A 13,799-nucleotide genomic window follows, 5' to 3' on the forward strand; every position below is an offset into this window, starting at 1 on the left:
GAACTATGTTCAGATAACCTTCCCTTTTGGCATTGTTCCATTAATAATAATTCATTGAGTACAGTCGGTCAACCAATTCTAAACCTATCTATCACCTAGCCCAGTGGTTCCCAAGGATTTTGGTTTCATGAACTCCTTTCAACCAAAAAAAAAAAAAGAGAGAGAGAGAGAGAGAGAGAGAGAGAGAGAGAGAGAGAGAGAGAAAGAATGTATTGTAAACTTCCAGAGCAATTTAATATATTACTGTGTAATTAGTTACTGCCTAAGGAGCCATTAAATAATTTCTAGCACAAATCTCTTGGACCGTTTCATGCCACCGATAGATTTACAAACCTCTAAATGGGAACCATTGAATTCTAACATATCTCTCCATCTGTTCCACAAAATAATATAATACATTTCCCTAAAAATCTATGTGAACTTTCCCTACTGTACTTCCTGATCTCCCTTTAAGGGGTGAAAAATCACATGGATTCCCCTTTAGCCCTAATACATTTGTCAGATCTCAATCAATCAATCAAAGACTTTATACCAAATGTGGAAGAGTGTTTAAAACTATAGGGAGTCTGTGGTAATTGAGTGAGAGACTCATTAACACCCTAAGGGAACAACAAATTGCCAAATCAGAATCTGGAAGATGTGAGCAAAAGAATGAGAGTCTTCAGCATGATTCCCAAGAAGGTCTTGATTGGGAGAAGAGAGAGCAGAGCCTTTGTCCTTGGTCTTAGGCTCTATATCTTCTTCCCACCCCTTCTGGAAGAAGATCTGTAAGCTAGAATTTCTCAAACTATAGTTTGGGACCCTTTATGGGGTCATGTAACTGAATGTGGAGTTTAACGAAATGATGATTTATTGATAATAAAGTAAGTATTTGATTTCTATACCTATATACCCAGAGTCACATAAAATTTTCTTGGGTTAAAGGGGTCTAGAATGGAAAAAGTTTAAGAAGTCCTACTTTAAGGGGTGTTTTGTGTGTGTGTGTGTGTGTGTGTGTGTGTGGTGTGTATTTTGGATTTTTTTGTACCAACAATTCTTATCATACTATTAAAAACTAATTAACTTTGGCTGACTAATTAATATGAATTGACAACCCCAGTGGGAAGCACACCGATGGGGGCTTTTGAGCATTAGAAAGACAGCCCTAATATCTAGCACTATCTCTAAAACCTGAGAGGAGATAGAGTAAACACACTCTGAGAATCCAATTCATTAGAGTGAGTGTGAATTAGGAAAGTAACTCTAGATGGAGTGCTCTGGAGTCAGCTCAAACACACTGTCAAAAGCCAATAGTTAGATGTTCAGTTTAAGCATTTATAATTCAAAAATCAGTTTTTGCTATAAATTATGTATTGTTATTGTTTTGTTGTTGTTTTGTTAAATTTCTAGACTTGAGAGAGTTTAGAGAAATTACAAATGCAGATTAAGCTTAAAAGGACATCCTATATACATTTTTTTGGTTCCCTAGGGAGAGCCAGTTAAACATTTTACTAGTTACTGTCAAAAAAAAAAGTGCTCTCTCTCTCTCTCTCTCTCTCTCTCTCTCTCTCTCTCTCTCTCTCTCTCTCTCTCTCTCTCTTTAAACATTTTACTAATACATTCTGGCTACACATCAATCTAGTCACTCTGTCAAAAAAGGTGTGGGTGAGGGATGGTAATTTACCTTCAAACTCAACATGGGTAAAGGAAAAAAAGGAGGGAGGCAGGAACTCAGTGATATGGACTACGAAAATAACTGTCCCAGACTAAAACGGTCTCTAGAACCCTCGGCAAGTCTTAGATTTATTTTCAAGGGCTCCAACATCACATGCTTTCTGGGTAATGGTTTCCAGTCATTTTAACTTGTTTTAATGTGTGCTCTATTCCTGCAAGAGAACCCTTTTGTAGGATTCAGAAGATATTGGATTTCTTTTCTTTTCTTTGGATTTTCCCTTTCTTCCTTAAGATTGTTAGCTGATTGAAGGTAGAGACTGTCTTATTATTAATTGTCTCCTTACCAGTCAGCAGAGTGCTGGCCCATTGTAAGTACTTAATAAATGTTTATTGAATTGGGTTGTTTATTGAGTGACTCCCTGAGAAGACCGAGACCCCCAGAGGGAGAGCAAGGATTGCCTGATTTTCATTTTTGTACCTCCTGCCTGAAGTCCTTGGATTTTGCACATATTTCATCCAAGTTTTGGACACTACTATTCCAGGTAGTCTAAGCCCTTCCTTTTAAACATGAACCAAGGAAGTGAAATCATACATCCACGGTCATCCGAATCTACTAGAAGATGGAGAGATAGATTGAAAGTTGAGAAGACCATTCAGACACAGTAGCTCTGTGGTCTCTTTGCCCTCAGTTTCCTCATCTGTAAAATTAAAAGGCTTGTCCTGGGATGGCCTTTAAGAATTTCTTCCAGCCTAAAATCAATGATCGACCGCCAACTAGAAAGTCAATCTTTGTTGGCTTCCCTTTTCCCTCTTCCTTCCCCACGTCTTCCCTTCTCATTGCCCCAAGTCTCCCCCCAAAGCAAAGCATGGGAAAAAGAGGAAGACAATGGGGAATGAACTCAGAAAGACCAGGGAAAGTACAGCTCCAACCTGGGGAAAGCAGACAGACTTTTCCCTCCTGTGTCTTGCCCATGTGTCCGGCTTTTGCCGGAGAAGCAGATGATGGATGGGACCCAAAGGAGGGGTCACTGGCTCCCGGAGCAGTTGTGTATTTGGGGAAGGAGGGCCAGGTGGGGTGTCCTTTGAGCATTGCCCTGGTGTCTGATGTTCTGGGGCTCAGACCTTGCAGTCGGTGGATGTTATTTGGGTTTGGGATGTGAGGGTCCTTTGAGAGCAGCCCTTTGGGGAAGGAGGGAGATGCCCCATCACTTCCCCCCTCCCATCTCTCAACCTGCTGGGTCTCTGGGATAGGAAGAGAGAAGGTTTGGTGGTCCGGCACAAGAGCCCAGTGGGGGGTTGGAAGGAGAGAGGAAAGGGGTCTTGGGGTCTGGGTTCAGAGCAAGGTTAGCCAAATAACAGATAAATTAAGCCGGGAAACAGACAGCTCCCCTCTCCGTGAACTTTTCACCCAGCTAACCTGCTTCTCACCCTGCTCTCAGGTGGAGTCTGTTCCCACCTATTCAATGACTGTCACCTCCCTTGGCTGTCACTGATCCTCTGCATCTTCTCACACCCCAGCACCCAAAGGAGGAAGGTAGAAGGAGGTCAGGGGGGGCACCAGGAAAGTCAGGCAGGCCAGCAAGAGGTGACTGGGGGAGCTCGATGGCAAACTGGAGAAAGGCCCCCCATCCAACGAGCATTAGTACGCACCTCGCAGTACAAAGATAGCTCTAAACAGGTCACAACGGGGGTGCCCCAGGGTCAAACCATAATCCATAGCAAGTTCCCCCCAAGTTATTCCCTGGAGAAGAAAAGCTCTAACCAGTGGGAGGGAGATCTGGGGAGTCTTCCTGGAGGAGGGGGTGAAACAATGGGGTCAGGGGCTCTGGATTCAGTTCCTCAGTCCTCAGCCCTCAATTTTCTCATCAGTTCATGGGAAGATTGGTCTAGAATCAGGGGTCCTCAAACTACGGCCTCTGTCTCTCTGTCTCTCTCATCTCTTAATTTCTGTTTCTATTTCTGTTCTCATTCCCTCCCTTTCTGCACATGTCTCACTGCTTTCCTTCTCAATGGCTTCCTATCATCAATAATGAAACACAAATTAGAAGGTGCTGTGACCAAACTTTGGGGAGCAGAGCTATAAGGAAGGGGAGGGGTGTCAGGGATCAAACTAACTTGTAGGTTTTAACACACTCAAGCCGATTCATATTTAATATTGTTATCTTGAACTCCTGGGGGTGTGGACTCGGGATATGTCCTCATTCATTATTAAAATTTCAATATCTTTCAGTTCAGAACCTCCATCTCGGTTTGTCAATTAGTATTTATTTGATAAACAGGAGAAACCCTTTTCCCATATGAAGTTGTTCATATCTATATATCAAATCCCCCACTCTCCTAGGTTTACATTAGTATTATTGACTATTCAGTATGAAAATAGCCATCGAATAATGGGGGAGTGATACCCAGATTTAGTTACAGTCTTAGTTAGTTCCCCTTTATGACCAGTGACACGTATTGATCAGAGAGGTAATGGAGCCTGTTATCAGGGCACAGTTTCTCCCTCAGTTGGACAGGAATCTTAGGTGGTGACAAGGCTCTTTGTTTACTCAGATTTTAGGGAAGCAGGTCCAGTTCTGAGGCTTAGAACAAGCCAATCCAGGACACAAAGAAAGATAAAAATGAAATCGCCCCTTGGGCTTTGTGAATATAGATCTGACACCCTAAGCTCAATAGATGAGATCTGGCATCCATGACGGCTTGTACAATAAGAAACAAAACAGCTGCAAGCAGAAGAAAGACACCTGTAAAAAGACACTAATACCTTGTGGATCTATTGTCCAAATGTCCTGGAAAATAATTTAGAATTATGTGAGAAAAGCTGCTAAATTCTTCCTATTCTGTGACACAATAATTTTATGCCTGGCTTATACCTTAGGGTAGTAAATGACAGAGTGAAAGGTCCCACATACAATATCCCTTTTTGTGACATCAAATTAATGTAGAAACAAAATGGGTGCTCATCACTTGGGGGCCAATTGAACAAGTCACCGCATGGCGATGGAATGGAATATTATTGGGCAGCATAAGAAATGGCAATTCAAAGAAACTTATACCTCCCAAAAGATATTTCAACTGATTTAGAGAGAAGCAAGATGAAAAAAATTAGGATACAATGATTAGAAAAATATAAATGAAAATAGCAGTAAGAGGTAGCCAAACTCAGGATAATTAGGCTTAATTAATAACCTGGGTGCAGAAGATATAATGAAACCTATTTCTGTCCTATGGATAGAGAGATGGAGGAATGTGAAATGTCAAATATGTAATCTGAGGGGGTTTCTCTGTTAAACTGTTTTGTTTGTATTTCCTTATCTCAAATGATGGTTCAGTGAGGGCTAGAGGAGGCTGATAGCAGGAAATAACTATTGTAAAACAAACAAAGACATCAGTGAAACTTTTTGGGAGACTTTCAATTGGAGTCCAGTGATGTTTTCTTCCCCTGGCATTTGAGGGGATGGGTTGTGCCAGGGAACTTGAGCAGAGACCGCTGACGATGGCACTCAGTCAATGAATTAACCAAAAAGTGCTAATTTAGCACCTACCATGGGCCAAGACTGTGTCAGGTGTTAAGAATACAAGTACAAAAAGTTAATCTTCACTCACGAGGAACTTACCTTTGAATGGGTCAGACAGAAGGAAGGAAACAGAATGAAGTCCCCATTGCTAAGTGCTGTGAGTACAGATACAATCAAAAAGAAAGACACTCCCTGGTTTCATGTAGCTTACATCCTAAAGGGAGAAGAAACACATAAAAGTGAGTTGCATTTCTCTAATTATTAAGTATTTGGAGCCCTTCTTTCATTTGGCTATTGATCAATGGATTGCTTGGGTTTGTTCCTTTGAAAATTGCCTGTTTGTATCTTTCAATGAATACTCAATTGGGGAATGGCTCTTGTTCTTATAAATCTGATTCTTTATTCCCTAATATATTCCTTATATATCTTGGAAATGAGACCTTTACCAGAGAAATTTACCACAGAGATTCCCCCGCCTCCATTTATCTGTTTCCTTCCCATTTTTAAATTGCATTGGTTTTATTGGTTTTAAGATCATTCTTCAGTGACCAGAGTCACACAGGGAGCATCTGAGCCTTAAACTCAGGTCTTCCTGATTTCAAATCCCATACTCTCTTTGCTAATGACACCATATCCAAGCAGATGCTGTGTGTTCCCAGAGAGCCCACAGATTCTAAGAGGCAGAACCAAGATTCGAATCCTTATCGTTGCACTCCACATCTCTGTTAGAGAATTGTTTGCATTCTATCACACATTCAGGTGAGTCAAGTTAAATCCATGAGAATTTATTAAGTGCTGTGAGGTAGATGGTGAATCTTTGCTCCCATTTTAAAGATGAGGAAAAGTAAGGCTCAGGGAGAATCTGCACCCAATCCTGACTCCTATCTAGTGTGCTTTTTGTTAATACCTTTTTATGAACAACTATAGGCTGTTCAAGCTCCTCACTCAGAATCTTCATACTCTAAGGGGACCTTTGATCCAAACAAGATTGCCTAATATCAGCTCTGCCTTCCACTCACCCTGAAGTTCTAAGTTAGAAGGATTAAAGGACTTTAGAACTAGAAGAGACCAGTTTTATATATCAGGAAACCAAAGCACATAGTAGGAACTTTAAAAATGTTGATTGACTGATTTCCCCTGTCCCCCTCCCCCTCATAATAATAATAATAATAGCATTTATTTCATACTTTAAGGGCTCCAAACACTTTATAGATCCTATCCCATTTGAGCCTGTGAGTTAGGAATTCTTATTCCCATTTTATAGAGGAGGAAATTGAGGATGAGAGAGGTAACTAAACCAGCCTGTGATCTTATAAATGAGTAAGTTTTAGGCAGAATTTGAACTTTTCTGATGTCATGTCAAACACCTGATCCTCTATCCCTCAGGTCTGTCTCCCAGGAGAATGGAAACTCCTCTTTGAGGGGTTTGTATCCCTAACATCCTTCCTCGTGCCTTGCATATGGAAGGTGCCTAGGACATGCTTACTGAAGGGTATTGCGCCCGGAGCAGAGAGGACCACCAATCCCATTAGATGGGGAACCCAGGTCTTTTCACCAAGTCCGGTGCTGCGCCTCAGTTTCCCCTGTTATTGGAAAGACCTGGTATCTGGCCCCAGTCTGCATCCTTAATGGAAGCCTGCAAAGGGAAGACAAGGGGGGTGAATAAGAGAGCAGGATTTGGAGCTGGAATGGACCTTCTAAAGTCCTGTAGAACCAAACCCTCTCTTGCCTGGACCTTACTTACCTTCCCACACTCAGAGATCCTGCCCAACTATCCACTCTCCTCACAAATGACACTCTTGTCTCCCCTCTCTGACTTTGCCCTGGTCTCCCCCCTTATCTCTGTCTCCTAGAGTTCTTCTCTTCCTTTAAGATGCAGTTAAAGCACCATCTTCTATAAGAAACCATCACTGATTTCCTCAAGTACTAGCACCCTCTTCCACAAATTGCCTCATATTTAACTATATTTATCTGGCTTTTCCTAACCTCCTATTTCTGCTCTATGTATCTTAAACATCTTTGTGGTCCCTCCCATTAAGATGTAAATTCCATGTCATTGAGATTCTTTCTTTGTCCTTGCATCCTCCGCACCAAAACGCTGCCTGACACACAGTTGGTGCTTAATAACTACTTTAGAGCAGCTAGGTAAAGGCAGTAGAGTCGGCAAGACCCGAGTTCAAATCTAGTTTCAGACACTAATTAGCTGTGTGACCCTGAGCAAGTCATTTAATCCTGTTTTCCTCAGTTTTCTCATCTGTCAGATGAGCTGGAGAAGGAGAGGGCCAATCTTTCCAGTATCTTTACCAAGAAACCCCAAACAGGGTCAGGGAGAGTCCGACATGACTGAGCAACAATGACAAATACTTGTCGATCGACTTCAGAAGGATCTAGTTCATCCCTCGCCATGTATGGAAGAGGAGGCCACCGGAAATGATGTGTCTTGTCCAGATTTACGCAGAAAGTGTTATAGTTCTTTTCTTCATAGCGCACTGCCTCCAGGGAGTTCAATGGTTCAATGTAACCCATTCCCTCACTCTGGAAAAACAATTCAAAGGGCATGTCGGGTTCTGGTCTCTTGGCGCTCTGCTCCTAGCCAGCTCTGCTACTTTCTCTGACCTTCTTAGGGCCCCTCTCTCTCCCCCCCAACCCTCATGAATGGAGTTCATTAGGAGGTTAAATCGCCTTGGAGCTGGACTCATTCCTTCCCTTCCTTGGAGTCCTTTGCCCTCCAGACACAGTTTGGGGAGGCCAGTTCCTTCCTGAACCTCCTGGAGCAGAATGATTGATTTTACACACAGCTTTCTTAGCCCTCTCCCCTCCCCAGGTCTGCCCCTGGAGAATTCATCCTGAGCTTCTTTCCTTAGGGGAAGGTGATTTCAGTCCCAGGGAAATCCTCTACCTCTCCTCCCTGCCCCCTTTGGACATACACCCTGAATCATTGATCAGCAATTAGGGCCAAGGGGCAGTAAGCACTGATTATGGGACTTCTGGGCTTTGAATTCTGAATCTAGTCCACACTGGAATCAATAAGAGGACTCTGCGGATCCTCAATCTCCTTAGAATCGTCAACCTGAATTATAGATTCATATCTAAAAATTATATACATATAATATATATGTAATTATATATATTTATATAATATGTATATATATATATATATAAATTATATATAAGAGAAGAGAACTTTGAATCCCACACTCTAGTGAGATCTAGTTCTGCTCATTTTGCACAGATCCTGTATATATTTATGTAATGAGGAGGTTTGGTTGATTCATATTTATTCAACAGGTCATTCCCTCTTCCCTTAAAGGAAGAGATAAGATGCTCTAGGAGGTGCCTTTACATTGAGTAAACAGCAATAAGTCCACCCCCACACATGTACATCCTGTTATCTCCATTAGTAGGCTCCTTGAGAGTCAGGATTATTATTATTAATTTTTTTGTATTTATATCCCTAGGCCACAATAGGTACTTAATAAGTGCTTGTTGACAGATTCATTAATTAATTATTACTCAGTTTAGTCATAACTAAGACCAGAGTCACTTAAGCAGTGGAGCTGGGTTAGAACTGAACAGCTCTCTGACTGGACACCCAGTCCTTTTTCTGCCCCCCATGGTGCTTTGCTCAGAGGTCTCAGGCCCTCCCTTCTAGAAGAATATCCAGGTGTTTCTGGAAGGTAAGCAAAATATGGGCTTTTGGGGGAGATCCTAGATACTAGTCCAGACCTAAACTGTTTTTGAAGATCCCTGAGGATTTAATAAGCTGAAGAGGATGAGAAAAGGGAATCTGGCAAAATTAGAAGCCAGAGTCCGCCAGGTTCAAACCTTTCCTAGTCCTATAACTATAACATCCAAATCTGCCATTTGCAAGTGCAAGATAAAATCAGGTGAGCACCTCTGACTCCTTACTGAAGAAACTCCACAACTCGGGAAACTCTAAGCCAGTTCAGCTGGGTGCAAAGTCCTATTAAGATCATGTCTACTAGCTGTGTGACCCTGTGCAAGTCACTTAACCCCAATTGCCTCAGCAAAAACAAACAAATGTCTACTGTCCATTGAAATTTATTGTGTAAACTGCAAAATTAGATCCTTTAAGTCAACAAAATTACTAAATGCCTACTGTGGGCAAGACACTTACTGTGTTCACTTCTGTAAAGATTACTCAATCTGCATTTATTACATGCCTACTGAATACAGAACTCTTCTATGTTCACTTCAAAGTTCAAGCTATCCAATTCAGCAAGTATTTTTTAAATGTCTACGGTATACCAGGTACTGTGCCTAGAAATAGAGACGGAAGGGATATAAAAGACCATCCAGCCCTCTGCTCCATGCCTGCTCATTTTACAGGAGAGGAAACTGAGTCCCACTGAGTTTTGTAACTTTACCTAGGGTCATACAGGTGGCACGTCCCAGGTCCTCCGATTCTTAAGTACTACAATCTGCACGCAAAGTGATCGCCTTGCTGGGTCTCGCTGTTCTAATGGTTAGGGTGCTGCAGAGAGAGGGGTGTGGGACTTCCAGGCAGGAGGAGCCGAGTTCAAATTCTTCCTCCAAGATTCCCGCTCTCGTAGTTTTGAGCAAGTCACTCGAACTCTCTGAGTCTCCGTTTGCCTCATCTGTAAAATGGGATTAATTAGCGTGGTATCTGTCCCTCCTGCGTGTTGGGAAAGAAGTGATATCCTTAGAGTGAATCGCAAACTTTAAAGAACCATTAAAAACGTCAGCGGCCATTAGCGATTACAGTTCAATCAGAGCTCCCAGGATTAGAGAGATTATAGAGGCCACAGATAGAGGGGCACCCATTTCCTTTTACAGATGGGGAAACTGGGGTGCAGGGTGGGGTTGCGGACTCTAAATTCAGGGCGCTTTGCTCTTCATTAACCCCGCTCAAAGGCAGCCGACGAATAGGCCCCAAGGAATCCCAGCGGATGGATGAGTTCGGGAGCATCTCTCCGAGCATCTGGCTTCCAAGGGTTGGGATGGGGAGCAAGTCCCCTCCCCCCCCCAGCATTAACCTCCCCCTTCCCCCATCCCTCGCCTCCTCGGGCCGGCCCCCAGCGGGTTCTGTTTGTGGGTCTCCCCGGAGGCCGGGGCTTTGGCGAGCGGAGCCGGGCCGGTAGCGGCCAAGGGCGGCCGGGCCCTTTGTCTCGTGCTGACAGAGCGATCCTGTTACAACACACTTTAGCTGCCAACCTGCGGCAGCCCCTCAATCCATCATGGTGGGCGGAGGCTGCTGGGCTCCGCGCGCAGTCTGGCCTGTTGTTTTAGTCTTCCCCGGCCTGGGAGATAAACGGGGCATGAACTGGCCCCCTGGCAGGGGGTCAGCCCCTCGTGCCCTCATTAAAACGCCAATCAAAAAGACTTATGAAGCCCCGCTCCTCCTCTGGCTGCCGGCTCCTGCAGCCCCGGGGGGCTTCCTGGGGCCCCCAGCTTGGGAGGGGCCGGACGGCGATCTCCGTCCCTCCCCCCACCCCCAAGCGGCAGCGCCTCCCGAGCCCAGCCCCAAAGGAACACGTTTGGAGGAGGCTTTTCCTTCAAACGGTCTGGTCTGAGTTAGAAAGCACCTTTCGGATCATCTAGCCCTTTCCTTCCTTCCCTCCTGCAGGCAAGGAGCATTTATGAGGCGCCTACTGTCTTCCAGGCACAGGAGGTACAAATAGAAAAATGAAAGGAGTCCTTGCCCAGGAGGAGTTTCCATTCTAAAGACATGTACACAGAAACACATTCAGAAGTCCAATCTCTCCACATAACGTGTATACACATATAGGGCTTGTATATATGTATATGTGCATATACACGTGTGGGTTCATACATGCAATGTGTGGGTACAATATATGTGCATATATTAGTGTGATCTCACACATGGATGCAGACATATATACGTACATGCCCAGGTAATACAGTATTTCTCAAGGCTCCCAAGGAATATCCTCCTTCCCCATCCTTCCCCACCTTCTTTCCCCATCCTCCTTCCCCATCCTCTTTCCATCCTCCTTCCACAGTTACCTTCCCCATCCTCCTTCCCCATCCTTTCCCCATCCTCCTTCCCTTCCTTCCTTCCCCAGTTTCCTTCCCCATCCTCCTTCCCTTCCTTCCTTCCCCTCCCTCCTTCCCGGTCTTGTCAGAAGTAAGGGCATACCCCACCTTTGCTAAATGATGCCGATGATAGCCACTATTTACATAATATTCTCACTTTGCCAAATATTATGCTAAGGACTTTACCATTGTTACCTCATTGGAACTTTGTAGCAACCCTGCAAGTTTTATTCCCATTTTACACATGAGGAAATTAAGACCAGCAGAAGTAAGAGCCTTGCCCAGAGTCACACAACTGGGAAGTGTCTGAGGCTGGATTTGAACTCAGGCCTTCCTGACGCCAGACCCTCGCTCTGCCCACTGATGCTACATAGAATGCTTCCTAAGAGGCTCCTTGTGGATTCTGACCTTGCTTTCCAGCACACTCGGGGATCTTTCCATTTATTGCATGGATGCTAAAGAGCTAATCACCTCAGCACCCACCACTCACACCACATGGCTTCTGCTCCTTAGCCTGAAACACACAAAGTCACAGATTTAGAGGCTTGGAAGGGATTTCAGTGGCCAGCGAGTCCAACTCATATTAAAAAAGAATCCACTCTACTAGATTCCCAACAAGCAGTCATCCATAACTTTAGGGATCGGGAGCTCACTACTTTACTACCTGACCCATCCCACTTATGGATGGCTCCAATTATTAGAATTTTCCCCCTGATACCTAATCTAAATGCATCTCTTATGCAACATGCTCCATGTTGCCAAAGTTTTAAGCTGCTAGTTTCCCTGCTGCAATAGTCCTTTAGATAAACAGTATTCCTAGGACCATAGATCTGGGACTGGAAGGTACACGATAAGCCTTCTAGACTAATTGCTCTATTTTGCAGATGAGAAAATTGATGTCCAGGGAGATGGAAGTTATTTGCCCATGGTGACCCCGGTTAAAAGTATCACAGGAAGTATTTGAACCTACTTGCTCTCAGTGTATGGAAAATAAGTCAGGCAAGAAACTTTTATTAAGCACCTCTGTGTGCCAAGCACTGTGTGCTAAACCTGGCAATACAAAGAGAGACAAAAAGAAGTTCACAGTCTAATGATTTGCACATTGTGCAAATGTGCAAATAGAAGGACATACAAGACATATCGAGTACAATGGAAGGAGACAGGGAGCTGGGAAAGTCTTCTTGCAGAAAGTGGGAGTTGAGCTGAGTCTTGAAGGAAGCCAGGAAAGCCAGGAGTCGGAGGTGAGAAGGGAGACAATTCCAGGTATGAGGAATGGCCAGGAAAAAAGGCATGTGAGGAGATGGAGGATCTTGTGAGAGGAACAGCCCAGAGGCCAATGTCACCAGATCTTTGAGGAGTACACAGAGTGGAGTGATGTATAACAAGACTGCAAAGATAGGAAGGGGCCAGGTTAGGAAGAATTTTAAATGTCAAACTGAAGATTTCATATTGAATCTGGAAGTGATAGGGAGCCACTGGAGTTTGTTGAGTAGGAAGGGTCACATAATCTGCCCTGCTTTTCTTTTTCTCCTTTTATTTTATTTTTTAAAAAAGAATTGGAAAGAAGAGAAATAGAAAAGGAATACAAAACAAAAGAGAACATTGTCATATGCCCAGCAGAACATTAGGGAGGATTCAAAATATATAATAATATATTATCAGTTCAAGAAAGTATAAATAGGGGCAGCTAGATGGTGCAGTGGAAAGAGCGCCAGCCTTGAAGTCAGGAGGACCTAGTTCAAATCTAGCCTCAGACACTTAAGTACCCAGACCTGGGCAAGTTATTTAATCCCAATTGCCTCAGCAAAATAATAATAATTAAACAAATAAATAAATATATTAGTAGAAGAAATTATATTCGTGAGTGTCCATTTTTTCTTCCTTGTAAATTATCCTTTTGTTCTCTGCTGCACACTAAATATATATGTATACATATATAAATATATACATACACATACATACACGCCCCGCCCCATCCCATACCTATACACATATTTTTCTTATGCCTGCTAATTCTTTGCTTTAATTTTGTTCCTTGTCTTGCTATTACTTTAACTCCCCCCAACCATGGATCCTCCCTTGTCTTTCCTCATCCTTTGCTTCCCCATCTTCCTATTCCCTCCTCCTTGTTTTTTAATAGGTTTTGGAAGATGCTATACCCTTCACGACAGAGGTGTAGTGTTATCTATTTAATCCATTCCCAATGTCAGTAAGTTTTCAGAAGTAGAAGCCCTCCTCCCCCCTCTAAGGTTTGTGTCTATTCTTCCTCCACATTTCATTTGTACCTCATAATTACTATTTTTACCTAACTCTGCCCCAATCTTTCTTTTGAGCTATCCTATTGTTGATGTCGATCTTAAACATATGGTATACATTTCCCATGTAAAAAAACAAAAAACAAAAAACAAAATAATTTGTCCATGTTGAGTTCCTTGAAATTGATCTTGGCGGGGCAGCTAGATGGCACAGTGGATAGAACACTAGCTCTGAAGTTAGGAAGACCTGAATTCAAATTTGGTCTCAGACACTTAAACTTCCTAGTTGTGTGGCCCTGGGCAAGTCATTTAATCCCAATTGCCTCAACAACAA

This window comes from Sarcophilus harrisii, chromosome 3, assembly GCF_902635505.1.
Source record: "Sarcophilus harrisii chromosome 3, mSarHar1.11, whole genome shotgun sequence".
Classification (NCBI taxonomy): Eukaryota; Metazoa; Chordata; class Mammalia; order Dasyuromorphia; family Dasyuridae; genus Sarcophilus; species Sarcophilus harrisii.